The sequence below is a fragment of the Equus quagga genome, chromosome 5 (assembly GCF_021613505.1).
Source record: "Equus quagga isolate Etosha38 chromosome 5, UCLA_HA_Equagga_1.0, whole genome shotgun sequence".
NCBI classification, from domain to species: Eukaryota; Metazoa; Chordata; class Mammalia; order Perissodactyla; family Equidae; genus Equus; species Equus quagga.
This window is the reverse complement of record NC_060271.1, coordinates 126069058-126084543: the sequence shown is the minus strand read 5'-3', so window position 1 is coordinate 126084543 and position 15486 is coordinate 126069058. Positions and strand designations below refer to the sequence as shown.

General features: G+C 47.9%; 1 protein-coding gene across 4 annotated transcripts in view; it reads right to left on the bottom strand.

The window, feature by feature from the left end:
• Nucleotides 1-15486, bottom strand: part of CYRIA (CYFIP related Rac1 interactor A) — a 100718-nt gene that overhangs the window by 59420 nt on the left and 25812 nt on the right. For all 4 annotated transcript variants that reach the window (XR_006888645.1, XM_046661544.1, XM_046661547.1 and 1 more), the window contains one exon: nt 1918-2073. The gene's annotated coding sequence lies outside the window, so the exon portion shown is untranslated. Of the gene's footprint in view, nt 1-1917; nt 2074-15486 lie in introns of those variants that run through there.

Here is a 15486-nt window from a genome sequence, read left to right as displayed (position 1 = left end):
CTAATTGTCTTGCCAAATGCCAGGCCAGGATGTCTGCCCCTTAGTCAATTGATCCCAGCTGTGTGGACATTGCTCTGGGTCTCGGGAGTATGCTGGTCTGAAGAGAAAAGCTGTCGGGAGGGAGTCAGTTTTCAGCGAATACTTGATGGACAAAGGATGCAGTCAAGGGGCTAGGAGAGTGGGGGGCCCTGAAGTTGCATACAACACAGAAACCTTCCACGTGGCTTGCTTGGAGAGGGCAGTCTGGCCTAAGCCAAGGTGAGGGAGGCTGCTATTGGAGGGGAGCTCTGAAATCAAGCCTATTAACAGCTTCTCTCTTTGTAACTGATTGGGACATAGGGTGTATGTAGACAAGGTCTGTCTGTAGATTTTAGGCCCAAGGCTCAAATGGAACCCAATGTGGGATCAAAGCTGTATTTAAACAGCTCTGGATAAGGTTGGGCAGGGAAAGAAGGTAACATTTTCTGAGGTCTACTATAAGCAAGAAACTACGCTAAAGCATTATTATCTCCTTTGATCCTCACCACAAACCTACAACATAGGGTACACTATCCCATCTTACAGATGGGGAAATGGAAGCTGAGGAATTTTAAACAATCTAGGCAACATCGCTCAACTAATAAATAGCAGATCTGAGATATGAAATCAGGTCTGTCTAATTCCACAAGCTCTTCTCCTTCTTCTGAATTGTCATATACCTCAGGGACTACTCCAGGGAAAGGTACCCTCAGAGGAAGAAAGGGAGGGAGTGTAGATAAACCTATTTCCCCCAAAAATGAGAATCTGGTATAAGGAACAAGTCTGGGATAAGACGCTCCTGGGAACCCAGAATCGGAAAATACCTCAGCGATCACCTGGTCTTGCCTTCTATACCGTGCTCAGCTTTATGAAAAGCTTCTGGTTTTAGTTTCCAGGGAATCTCAAGATATCTAGGTGACAAAGAAGAGCTTTAAAACAGGGGACAGCAAAGGTAACATAAGCAACTAGTGAACGAGTGACAGGTATGTGCCCACCTTAGGGTCTTGGCATCTCCTGGATGTGTGGGTGCCCCGGACTACCTTAAAGGAGATGTGTTAATATAACAGAGTCCAGGGAGCTGAACCCTCAGGAGATCTTTAGTCATCTAGGAGGATGGCAACTCATGTCAGGTCCAAGTTCAATGAAGAAGTTCAAGTAGATGTGGCCCTGTCCTTGCAGATAAGAAATGTCCATAACTGATTGGGAGGAGGTGAGAGAGGAGGGAGGTAATAAGACAGAACCAACACGCTGGTGGCGAGGGAAGAGGATGAAGAATGGTGACCCGCACCGTGTGCACCACAAGTGCTCCTGGATGATCATTTCACGAGCTGAATTTGCCTCTAAAAATGTTACAGCAAGTGAGACACCAGCCAAACCTCTGCATGAGACTGAAATTCCATCCCAGCTTAGCTACTAAAGAACTTCTCCCGCTTCTCATCTACATCTGAGTGGCCAGGATGGGCAGCAAGGAATCTCAACCGTGATTAATCTCAAATGGATTCTGCAAGGAAAAAGGCAACTTAAATCCACAGCTTTAATCTGCTCTCCTCCTGCAGGCAGTTCTAAGCTATTCTATTTCATGCCTAAACACTCACAAGACTCAAGACAGCAACAGCTCCCACTCAGAATGCAGTTAGAGAAGCCAGGAACCTCTCACCATACAAAATTATGGCAACCTTGAAATGCATGGCAATTATTATTAACCACATCCTTGTCTTTTTCCTTCACGTATGTGGTGTTAGGAGGCATGTCTTCCAATCAAAGATGACAAAATCTGGTGAAGTGACTGCCCTTAGTACTTCCAAGTATTCTGTAAGCATATATATCACACATTCCCTACACTAAAAATGTGGATTACCACTGTGCTGTCTGCTATAACCAAAGTCAGTTGTTTCTTACCTGGAGATCTCTCCTGTGAGTCAGGTTCACCAAGCCAGGCTGATGTGACGAACCAGTTGAGCAGCTGTCCAGCCAAGGCAAGTCTGGCTCCCCAAATCAGGGCGGTAGCCCCCTAGAGTCCTGTGGTTTCTCTGTCCTTAAGTGAGTGATAATCCGCTAAAAGGGAATGCAAGTCATGTTACTATAAGAAGCCATTTCCTGTTCTCCTTTGTAATAACACATATTTTAAGCGAGCAGAGAGAGTCCCAGAGACACAGACTGCCAGGGCTCAAAGACGTTGATGCCATAACCTTGTCTAATGCTTTCATTTTGTAGTTGGGGACACTGAGGCTCCGAGAAGAAGACAGCCTCATTCATAGGTTCGGCCGCTTGGGAGGAGAATCTAGATTAGCACACGTCTCTGACTCTCTGGCCTTTGGAATTTTTTAAAAAGCAGCCACATGGTCAGGCTGACTTCTCAAACAAATGGTCACTGACCCTGAATGGGAAGTCTTTTTGTTTATTTTTTTTTTTAAACAGATTTTCAAAAAGGGAGGTGGCACTTTTTCCAGATTGCTATTTTTGTAGTTTTCCCCCGGGAGCTAAATTAGTAAAACAGTCCACCTCAACATGTGGCTGTGCTGGTTCTCCCTGCTTCCCATTAGACAAATACTGTTATGGAATAATGTGACCTATGAGCACAGCAGTGGCTGGGCCTTGTTTTCAGCGACGGGCATGTCTGCACCCAGCTCACAGGTCTCTCGGTCTCTCTCTGTCTCTGTCCCTCTGTCTTTGTCTCTCTCTCCATGTTTCAGGAAAACACAGTAACAGACATGGACTCTCCTTCCACGGATATCATGTATTATGTGATTTTTCTGGCTACTGTACATTTGAACAGTCACTCCTCTGTGCCCAAAACCAAAACCTAAGAAGGGATCTCACATTTGTTAAGCAAATAATATCTACCAGGTGTATCACGTGACTCTTATAGATACATTTTCCTAATTTTTCCTCAAAATTCCCCATGAAGTACCAGTAGCTCCATTTTCCCAAGGCGTTAGGGAATTGAACTTCAGAGAACCAGAATGATCTGCCGAGTCATAAAGTGAGTATGGTGCAGAACCAGGAAAGAACGCATATCTGACTCCCAAATCAATGTTTTGTCCATCTCAACTGGACTATAGTTATTAGGCCAAAACACTAGTTGTTGTCTTATTTTTCTGGTGTTTTAGCTTGAACGCAGGAGATAGTTCTTTGGAAGCTGTAAATTGTTGTAAGGACATGAAGGATCATTCTTGTTAGATTCTCTTTCAGGCGGGGCCTCTGAAGGCCATGGCTTCCTGCTGTGCTCCCGCCAGGCTCCGGTGCCCAGAGAAGCCGGGCCGCCCTGGCTCTGAGCAGCGAGAGGACCCATCAGGAAATCGTGATTATCAACGCTCGGTGCTTTGTTCCTGTTCTCAGACAACAAGGGACACGGCGGGAAAGATGGGGGTGGGGGCAGAAAGAGGAAGAAAAAACAGGAAGTGAAGCGGGGGAGGAGGGAAGGAAATGATAGAGAAAACACAGCAGCTTTGAAAAGTCCTTGGCCTGACTTGATTTCTGAGCCGGCATTGGCGGGGCTGGCCCTGCATTTTGGGAAACCAGGTCATGGCGGTAGCGGGGAAGAGAAGCCTGTTTGCTCCAGCTGTGGGGCTGTGCCCATAAGTTCCCACCTCAGAGCACAGGCTGAGGAAAAGGGTGCCCTGGCACAGGGACTGTTTCCCACCGACACTCGAGTATAGACACTGACCAAGGTGAATTTCCAAAGAAGGATCCTGGGGTCAGACCACTTGGGTTGTGGCTAAGAGGCCACATGTGCCACAAAAAGACCTGGAAACCGGAGAGAAGCTGTTGAAGTGATGGGTACCAGGGGTGCGGTCCCATCCCCATTGCTTTCTTCTCAAACGCCCTCCAAATGATAACCCATTTTCAGTGTATATGATTGGGACTTGACTTACCCAACTGGGCCCAGCAAGAATCCTGTTTTCTTCTACCACAAAACTAAGAGAGTCAGGCCAGAAGAATGCTGAGTCTCCTCCAGACCATGAGTCTAAGCTACTTCCACAGTTTTTTTCTATCCATTTTGTCCACTCTACTTCTTTACAGATGTGTACAAAACTTCTCCAACTCCCAACGCATACCATTAAGGATGGAAGTCACCTGGTAAGTTGAACCACCACACAAAGAGATAACTATAATAATAGTCCAATCATACTTCAATGCTAATACTAATAATACTTTACAGTGCGCTGAGTACCAGGAGGGGCTGGGAATGTGGACACCCCTAACAGGCAAGCCCACCCACCCCAGCAGTTCCCCAAACTGGCTGCATGCCTGGAAAAGCTAAGAAAAATGTACAGTCCCAAACAGGGGAAGAGGCCAAAGTTTCTGGAGAATTTTGATGTCACCGACCTGGCTCTGGTCCATGACCAGCATTCAGATGATTTGGATCCTAATCCAGCCCTCACCACACCCACCTCCTCCCACCTTATAGATTTGATCACAGAGGTCCTACCAGGGACAGGCTCACTCCAGGGGTCTGTCCCTGATTCTGTAAATTATTGCCCCATCATTCAAACAAACACAAAGCAACAAGAAGTAAGCATATCTTTGAGAGGATTCCAAGCTTTTTGAAGTGACGGCTCGTGGTTTCCTGTTTGAGTCAGCCGCAGGCCAGATGTCCATCAGGAACAGAGATCAAGCAGGGAAAGACACTTACAACTCCTGTCTCAGGTCCCCACAAGCAGCACAACCTCACACAACACCAAGACTAATTTGTTTCTGCCGCCCGCACTTGTGGACAGCTGGAGCCGTTGCCACAGTCCCTCTGCTCCATGCCTGGAGGAGACCGACACCACCTGAGACCACCAGGAGTCCTCATTTCTGTAGCACCTGGCAGCCAGCAGAACATTTTTCAATATCCTGTCTTCTTTGGTCATTTTAAGAGAGGTACAAAGCAGGGGGTAATTACTCCGTTTTAAAAATGGGGAATCTGAAATCCAGAGATATGACATGACTTGTCCAGGGTCACACAACAGAACCAAGACTAGAACAGGCATCTTCTGACCTCTAGTCTAGTGACCTGTGACCTTTTCATTACATCATGTGTTCCCCCCTCCATTCAGTGGAGGGGCTGAGGAATAGCTTAGAACAGCTGTGTGTCTTCCACTTTGAATGGTTCTAAAAAGTGGGAGGGCAAACTGAAGAGAAGGTGAAATAGATGACACGAGACTAAAGAGCCTGAAAGACCACGTTCCCACTCTCCAGGCTGAGCAGATGAGGTATCTAAGGGCCATGGTGGGAGCATGCTCGTCCAAGGTCCCAGCTAACCAGGAGCAGAGTGAAACTTTGAGTCAGGAGACCTCAGTGTGGCCTCTTTCCCACAGTGCCAGGAGCACCTGCCAACACGAAGAACTATGGACAGGCAGGCTTTTAGATAACAAAACAGCTCCCACTCATCGAGTACCTGCTGTGCGTCAGGCATTGCTGAGCACCGTCCATCTGGTAACTACCCGGAACTCGCAGCAAGCACACTAGGTAGCTCTTATTCCTGCCCCCTTTACAGGTGAGGAAATGGAGGTCCTCATCCAGGGGATTCAGTGGCTGGGTGGTAGAGCCAAGTTTTGAATCAATCTGGCTCAAATTCCTACTCTTAACCCCTATGTAATAATCCCTCTCAAAGCAGTTGCATTGAAAAGGAAAAGGAAAGCAAAGAAAGGGTGAGGACTGCAGAGAGGCAAATTAGTGGAAAGAAACAGGGAATACAGAAGGGCAGTAGGAAAAGACGACAGCTTCATTCCAAAGGCAGAGGAAGGGAGGGACACTCAGGCAGGGAATACTGAGAGGCGCTGTGCAGGGACGACCAGGAATTTGGTCTACAGCCCTCTTGGGTGGCAGCCCACCATCAGTCAGCACCAGCAAATGACATCCTGGCCTTGGTGTTTACACAGCAGTGGGAGGAGGAAGTGGGCTGGGCCAGGGAGAAGATGGAGGGAGAGCGTGAGATGGGAGAGTCTTCAAGGCGGTGGAAGGGATGATGTCTTGGGAACCCAGTGACCATGTCGCAGATGGATGGACCCACTGGACAGGTGGGCAAGCAAGACTCTGCTGGCAGTCCCCAATGCTAATAGTGCCCACACTCTCAGAGACACCAGGCTTCTGGGGATGCTGCCCGGTTTCAGCCTCACGAAGACCTGGGGAGCGGGATAGGACAGCGGTCATCTCTCATCACTTCACAGACGGAGAGACTAAACCCACAATAATAACAATTGTTGAATAATCATCACAATAATTGCAGCCACCATTTGTGGGCAGCCTAATATGTGTCAAGAAATAAGCTAGATGATTTACATAGGTTATTCAGTAATTACACAAACTCTGCGAGGGCCGAATGATTATTCTTAATTTATAGTTGAGATAAGCTAAGTAATTTGCTAAAGGTCAAAAAGCTAGTAGGCTATGAGAAAAGCTCTGAACCATTGCCTATTTGACATTTTGGCCCAGATCTCACCTCTGAGCCACATGTGCTGTGAAATGGTGACATGCCTTACCCATGCTGGTGGTGCAACAGTGCTAACCCACAGCCAACTTGGGAGCTGTCAGAGCACACAGGCACAGGTTTTCACTTAACTATATCATCCTCACTGCATCTATACTAAATGTATGTACATGGTTACACACAATCACGGGGACCACATGATTTATCATCCAAACCTAGACGCTTCTGAGAGTGAAAGGGGGCCTATTGATAATGCCACTGGGACAGCAGGCATAACCCCGAACTGTCCCAGGCACACAAGGGCACATGGGCACCCTGACATGATCCACAGTCACGGGGCCGCTTATTGCACACCGGTTGTGTTGGTAGAGAACTCTCTGGGAATATCCTCTGCATCCAAACCACACTAACAGCCTTTTGCAGCCACTCATTCTCGCTTTGCTCACCAGAATGTCTTCTAAACCTGTGGGCTTGTAGGCCTTACATATAAAACAGGCCGATGTAACTTGATTAAAAAGCAGCCATGCTATGATCTGAGAAGCGAGGGTGTGACCAGTTTCAGCAATATATTTTAAAAGAACAGTTGAGTTCCTTGTGCCCTGGCACCCAGACCCTGAATGTGCAGCTGTCCTGATAACCAGTCAGTCCTCCAAACGTGGGGCTCGGTGGCTCTCCTTTCCAGGGCGGCCTAAGGCAGCTGGACCGGCAACCAGCGTGGGGAGCAGCTGCCGCTCGGACCCACTGGAGAAAGCGCAGTCTACTTGCAGGACACAAGACTGTGTTTCCTCAGGGGCAGTGCAGCGCTGGGACATGCTGGCCTCCCTCCACTGCCAGCAGGCATGGACCATGTCTGGAGAGCAGGGAGCTGCAGGCCTCTGGCTGGGGATACCCTCTTTCACCCCACTGGCCTGGAGAGGAAGGAGGTGGCATGTAAAGCCTGCTTTTGTCTTACTCTTTCTCCAAGAATCTGCCATCCCAAGAATCTCTGACCAAGAGGAAAGAGAATTTTCTGTTTTTTTGAAACCAGGAAATCAGTCTTGAGTCAAACTCACACCTCAATACAGTAAAGGGAAGCACTAACAAGAAAACCGCAGGTTCCGGTCCTTTCTCTGAAGAGACCATTTCCAGCAGTCACACAATCATGGGCATCACAGGACGTTTAGGCCAGCGGTTTTCTGAGAGCTCTAGAGAAACTCACTGGTCTCAGATGCCCCAGACACTGAAGGGGCTCCCTGGCAGGGCTCTGGGCCCTCGTTCTGCAATAACACAAACAGGCAGGCTTTTTATCCATTTTGCATATAAGATTCCGCAAGTGATGATTTTTGGTCAACAGGTAAGACCCTTTTTCCAACTTAAGTCAGATTCACAGGTATCAATCTTATTGAAAATGGTGGTACACCTTACAGATAAGGAACTGGAGAATGACTCAGAGAGGCTGAGTGACCAGCCCAAGGTGAACAGCAAGTTGGTGGTGAAATGCACATTTGAACCCAGGTTCCATCTCATCGCCCTCGCTCTAACCACTGTGCTCGACGGCAATGGAGGCACCCAGCCCATCACCCCCAGGTGAGGTATCTGCCAAGAGCCCAGCTCTCTCCTCCCAGGCTCACCTTGTTTCAAGACCCCAGGTTGTGGTTTGACATCTGTCTGTGATCTTTGTCACCCCTAAACGGCCGTTAAGATAAGTGCCCCCATGTGAATCGCGGGAGGACACTGGTCAATGACTTCAGAAAACTCCACCCAGTGTTTCAGCTGAAGAGAACTGCGAGAGTGAACCCCTTCTCTTTGAGACAGTACTTCACAGCGTTGGTTACATCAGGTCCACCCCAGAGTGGGGGAGTGGGAGACACTTCAGAAACTGAGTGAGGTCAGCCTCCTCACCCTGACAACCCTGAGCACCAGCACAATCACGTCTGAGACTGCTGGGGCATTTTCCTGTGCCTTCCTCCCTTCCCAGGGCTGCAACTACAGGAGCGTCGCCTTGCGGGAGGGAAAGGGCCACTGCTTAACAGTTTGAGGCATCAGCAGCTGACACCTGCCTTGTCTCCATCAGGCAGGCAGCATTAAGAGAGAGACAAACATGGTCCAGGCTGCAGAGGCCATGCCTGACCATCACCAGTGACACAGCCAGGACGATGCCCTGATATAGAACAAACACTTTATAGGGGGCAACAAAACCTGGGTCTTGACCTTCGCCGAGCTGCTTGACCTTTAGTCAGTCACTTTTCCTCTCTGATTTTCAGATGCAACGCTGCTAAATGCAGATATTACAATTCTATACCCCAGCCTCTTGGGGCTACTTTGAAGGTCAAATGAGCTTTTTCTTCTAAAAACCACCATACCTATTTATGTTCACGTTTTATCTCTGCCCTTAGGTGGGAAGTTCCTTAAGAGGAGCAGCACATCTTATTTATCTTTACAGGCTATTCTAAGGAGCCCAGAGCCCTGCATAAATGACAAGTGTTGATGGTTGAACTTGTAGAATTCTGCTTCCTTGAGGGCAGTAAACAGCTCCGTGTGGCTGGGGAGGGAGGAAAGAAGTGGCAGAGATCTAGTAGGAAAAGAGGCTGGTGTCAGGCTGTAGAGGACCTTGCAGGCACTGATGCTTACTGTGACGCTGAACAGGACGTTTGTATATCACATGCTTCTGTATGCATTAGTGGGAGGATGGGGCCGTAGAAAGAGCCTGGGGTCTTGAGCTCAATAGTTGCGAACTGTAATTTTTTGAGCCTTGGCTGCCCCATCTGTAGAGTGGGAACAATAGCTCCATTTCAGGGTTGGTAGGGCTATCCAAGATTAGAAATGACCGGTGCAGTGTGTGGCACCTATTTGAACTTCAGCCAATACGACTGCCCCTAAATAAGTGGGGCAAAGCTGACCTGGACTGTCAGTCAATGACTACTATGGAAGTTCAAGGCCAGTTCTGCCTAGGAGTAAGAAACTAAGAAATGGTACCATGACCAGACTGCACTGAGCACAGCCTGAGAGCTAATCTGGCTGAAACTATCTGTTGTACAAGTTCCTGATGACTCTGGTGTCCTCCAGCATATCATGCAAGCACCTGCAGCTCTCAAGTACCCAAAAGCCACATGGGTCCACACAGCAGGCACCACCAAGGCCAGAAACCACCTGTGAATGTAGCCCCTGGCCTATGGTACCATCAATGAAGGGCAACTTCCAGGTGGCTTATGTTGGGTGTTCTGGGGAGACCCCACTTAAGCCGTGGGGCTGGTTGGAAGGCGAAGCACTGTGGGTTGAGGGGCAGGAGATCTGGACTCTGACTTCTCCTTTGACCCTAAATCTCTCTGACACTGGGCAAGTCACTCACTCCCATCTGTATCAAGAAGGGATCTCTGGAACCAGGGACTCTCCATGTGGACAAGCGCCCTTCAATGGAGTGTTTCTGTAAGAGCTGAATTGATGATATATGTGGCCATTTGAGAAAGCAACTTTCTTACATGGCAGACCTATGCTCCAAACATCCTGAAAATGAAGACCCTCCTGCAGAACGCCCCAATCCACATCTCACAGGAAGATGCTGAAGTCCAGAAGCGCCTGGTTTCTAGTTCTCGCCTGACCAATTCCTGGCTGTGCAACCTTGGTTGAGCTGCTTTACCCCACGGAGCCTTGGTTTCCTCATGTGAACGTCAGAGGTAATGATATCTAGCTCATAGCATTTGCCAGCAAACTCTGTTTTCTAACACTTCACAGTAAGTGTAAGTCTCATTTCACTCGGACGCTACGAGGCTGGACATCCTTCACCTCCGTGGCCAGAGCCAGACACACTTTCACAAAGGAGGCAAGGGGCAAAGCAGGGGATTTCCATCATTCTTAGTAAGGGGGACAGTCAGAGTCAACACCAGGAGGAGTGACTGAGGCCATACCTGCAACAGCTGAGAGCGGGCTTATTTACACCGCTGACAACGCTCACCCTGGCCTAGGCAGACAGACAATAACACAGCTGCTCCTGTTCCCAGGCCGCCTGCTGTGAGGCAAATCAGGAGTCATATGATCAACATTCTGCTCTGCATTCAGTCTCAAGACTCAGAAGGATTCTGCCTTCCCCAACAGTGCAGGGCTGCAGAGGGAGAACTATGCAAACACCCCTGCATCAGGGTCCTGCGCACCCTATGCCTTCCATGGGCAAAAGGGACGTGGAAGCTGCAGACGGGAAAATGCCTGAGATAAGATCCCCACAGAAACCGACGACAGGAAAATGTACTTTACCTGTAGGAACCACCGTCTTCTAACAAAATCCATATTCCTAAGCCTAGTGTTCAAGCTCCTCCTTAAATGGGTCCATAGTACTTGAGAACCATTCTTTATATAAACTCTCAGTTTAAGCCCTAATGTGATTTACTGCAGCCTTGTGTTTTCTTGCCCTGTTCTGCAGCCTAGACTTCCATCTCCATCCTTTCTACCATCCTTCAAAGCCAACAGCAGCCTCACCCCTTCCATGAAGTCTTCTCTGATACCCCAGTCCACACTGAACTCTCCCTTTTCTGAACTCCCACAGCACTTTCTATCTGCATAACTTGGCATTTAGCACCCACCCATCCTCATCACTTTTTGACTGGACTGTTGCACCAACCTCCTAACTGGTTTCATCCTGCCTGGACTGTGGCCCTGTACTCTGTAGAAAGAACTTTCTAAAGCACCCATCTGATGATGTGTCTTTCCTGTTTAAAGAATTTCCCACCACCTCCAGGATCAAGTCTAAATGCCACAATATGTTCTCGCCCCTCCTCTGGTGCTACCCACATTCCAGTCACATCAAACTACTCCCTGAGGTTAGGAAGGAGGTGGTATTAAGGGTTGGATGAGAACCAGGTCTCCTGATGACCAGCTGAGGGTTCTCCCCACAGTCCCAGCCTCCCCCAAGTCTAATGCTGGGCCACAGAGAAGCTGGATAGGAGCACATGGCACAGAACTATGGCCAAGGTAAAAACGTCAAGACTAGCTCAGTCCTTAGGCTTGATGGGTTTTCAATATTATAACCACCAGCCAATCCACAAAGCCACCAAGCAGGTGGGTAGGCATCTGAGGCTCAGGCATAAGACAGTTCCTTTGTACTTTACAACAACAGTAAGAAGGTGATTTTATTTCTCCTTTTATAGGAGTGGAAACTGAGGCTTACAAAAGTCAGAGCTCATATCTGGGCTAAAACTGTTGGCCATCACTACCTTGTACCTTCAAGTACCTCCCCCTCAACATATCTGATACTGGGCAACATCACTTAGTTCCTGCTCAGGAGTTCATTCTGTCCAGGAGATCCCACTGATGAGCTCCCTAAGGTTTATGCTCTAAGATCACAGCTGCCCTACTGCTCCTGCAACTCCTTAGATGGAAAGATTGTGAAAAGAAATGTTCATTTAACAGAATAAGGAGGAAATGCCACTCTGTTCTATACTACCCAGAGGTGATCAAAAACCCTTACCAGGCTAATGCTACCCCCATCACACTTCATAGCAACAAGTGTGTATATTATGGGGGAAGGGAAGATGGGTAGAAGAACAAAGTCCACAACAGAGTAAGACTAATATTTGAACAGAAGCACACATGGATCCAGTAGTGTCCTAAAGACGTTTGGCACCAGCTTATCAGAGCCAATTATACGTATCTCTTCCCATCTTTACATTAGGTGAAGTCTTACAAGTAGAAGGAAATTGGCAAACACTCCTAATCAGGTGTGTTTTGTTTTTGTTTTTCCCAGAGAATCAGTTATCAAACATTTATCAACACATCACTAAATGGATCCATGAGAAGGAAATGAGTTGGGAAGACAGGAGATGTACATCATAGCTATAGCTCTGCCTTCAACTCACTGTTGCATGGGCACATTTCTTCCCTTCCTTGTCCTCAATTACCTTAAGCTTAAAAGAGGATGGCTTTGAACGGTGGTAGAAAGGATGGAGATGGAAGTCTAGGCTGCAGAACAGGGCAAGAAAACACGAATGAAAAATCCTTGCTTTCCTTACACATAACTAAGACAACGGACATAAGGGCATTTTGGTAAATGCAAAGTTATGAGGACATATTTGGCAATGTCTGTAGACATTTTTGGTTGTCACAACTGGAGTGTGTTGTGGTGCTATTGGCATCTAGTGTGTAGAGGCCAGGGATGCTGCTAAACATCCTACAATGCACAGGAGAGTCCCCCACCTGTCCCCACACAGTAGCCCATTCAAATTCCTTGAAAATACAAGCATCCTGGAGGAAAATAAAGGAAACTGGGTCAGCTCATGAGAACCCTGGGAGGCCAATGGGTGCAGCACATTGTGATGTGTGCTACAGGGTGACAATGCAAGAATAAGTCAAAACTCTGGCCCTAACATGGTGCTGGGCAGAGAATATGAGCTCAGTAACGGTTTGTGGAAAGAGTAAATGGGTCTAGTTGAAACTACAACGCACTTTCTCCAGCAGGTCCACACTCCGGTGTGTGCACAACCCCCCACAGTGAGACCAGGTAGAAGAATCTGACAAGTGCTATTTCACCTCCTCTGGGAAGGAAATGAGAAGAAATGGTGTGAAGTTCCAGCCCTGGAGACTTAGGTTAACAAATAAACACTAGCCTGACAGTCACAGCAGCAGTGGGCAGAAGAGAAATTTTATTTAAGCCACTTTCTAATATGAGTTGAAACATCTTGAAAGGTGAGGTTTTCAAACCATCCTCTGGGGAGGCAATTGTTAAAAACACAAGGCAGGCAGCCTTGCTTTCCACGCATTCAGAAGCCACTTTTTTTAGACAATCCTTTTATCCCTTGTACCACTTGGGATTGAAAATGCATTTAGCACAAACCACCTGAAGCGGAAACAGTGATGGGTAAAAACACTTGAGGCCTTGTGCCAACCATGGGGGAATCATAACCGAATCGGATGAGGCAGGCGCAGTGCAGACACTCACAAGGAAAAAAGCGATGATATGCAACATACCGACTGTCCCTGAGCCTCTGGGGCCTGGAGTCAGCGGGGCTATGGAGCGAAGCTTAACCACAAGTGTTTCCTAGAAGTCCCCCTGCGAGGCTTCCACTCCCCCGCCCTTGCCCTGGAAGAGGCAGCCGATTTCTCAAGAGTGGATGACAGGACAGAGGACCTCCCTCCGTGTCCCCCTGAAGATCTGAATCTGACCATAAACCATCTGACTCACAAAGCCCTTTAATTAAAAGCCCAAGAGTTCAGAGCTCATTCTAGATGTGACAGGACCCAATGCCTTCTCAGGCCCCAGAACTGTGAGCAGAGTAACAAGGATTGCTTTGCCCTGCCTGTCTAAGAATGACAACTCACTCAACTAGAAATTAGACTGACTATATTCAACTATAAATCAGACTCACAGAATGCCAGAGCTGGAAGCCACCTGAGCGACTGTCTGCCCCACCCACCCCCTGCATTTTCTGAATGAGGGGCTGGTGGCCCAGGAGAAGAGGGCCTGACTCTCAGTTCAACACAGTTTTTTGGGTGCCCAGAAAATGCTTTTTGTCCAAGTCTCTAAACTCCCTCTTGAAGGCTTACTTGGAGCTCAGGAATAAGCTGGCTACAATCCAGACAGGATCTGGGGCCACAGGAGGGAAGTAACCAGCTGTCTCCTTGGCTGAGCTTTGCCCCTTCCATCCTTCACATCCATGACTTGCAATGTGGGTCTTCTTACAGCCATAATGGAGACAAGGAAATCCAGGCTAAGAGAAGTAAGAAATGCACTGAAGGCCAAACAGCTAGTGAATTTCTTTAATTCTGATGCTCGTGCCTTAAACAAATTCTTTTCTTTTTTATTTAAAGTTGTATTATCTAAAGCAACAAAATGATAGCTTCTTCAGTAACGTCCAAATAATTTTGCTACATTACTAATAATCTTTTGACTAATTAGACTGCAAGCGTGACTTTTTTCATAGTAATAATGCCCAATATTTCTGAATATCCTTTATGTACGAAGTACTTTACAAAATAATCTTTCATTATTCAAAAATAGCTTCATGTAACATCTCTCTCTCATTTTACTGAGGCAGACACAAAGGCTCAGAGTGTTTAGGTGAATTTCTCGAGATCACACAGCTTGTCCGTGGCAGAAGTGGGATTCTCTCACAGGTCAGTCTGATGCTGAATCCCGTGTTCCTTCTACCCTAACGACCTGTTTCTCCCCCAGTGACTGTTGACTCAGTGCTCCAGCAGATGCCACAGACTCTGGAGACCAATCTCTTCTGTAAACGTGTCAGCTGGGCATGGTGCTGAGGGCCTGGGTCAGTGGAGCTGATGAATGGAGTGGTAGCTGTGACCTCATCTTGGGGTCTGGATGCAGCCACACAGCTCAGTGGCACACAGGACAGTCACCAAACCCTGCCTGGTGGGTTGAGTCCTTGTTTGGGTGCATCCAAACAGATGGACAGCAACAGAGGGGAAGAATCCCACCGAGGCCCAGCCTACAGCCTATCACTAGCTTCTTGTATTTCTTCCACTCTAGGGATGAAGGTTCTGAGAACAAAGTGCCACACCTCAACTGTCTTTGCTAGTAGCCCACGAGCTACTAGAAGAGATAAATACATGAAACGACAATCAAAATACAGGGTGGCAATTGCTGCAATGGGGATGTGGAAGCACCAGTGATGGGCACCTCACCCCACCCACATAGTGGGAAGGTGGTCAGTGAAGGCTTCCTAGAGGGCTAATGACTAAACTGAGTCTGGAATCCACACAGGGCTTAGCCAGGCAAAGGAAGGACATGAGAATGAAAGTGGGGACAGAGGGTGCTTAGGCAGAGGTCACAGGGCACTAACAATGGAGAGGAGTGATGACGTTCCTGAAGTAAGGAACTACAGGCAGGTGGGTATGGCAGGAGCATAAGAAAGTGATGGGGTGGAGGGAAGCCTGGACAGAAACGTGAGGCGCGGCTGAGCCAGATCATGCAGGGGCTCCTCTAAATGGGAGCTGGAGCATAGCATTTCACCTTTCATTGTTTGGCAGGGACGGGGCGATATTGTCAGGTTTGTATTTTATATCATGTACACGTGTGTATGTATAGATCTATCTATCTACCTACCTACCCACCCACATCTGTCTATCTC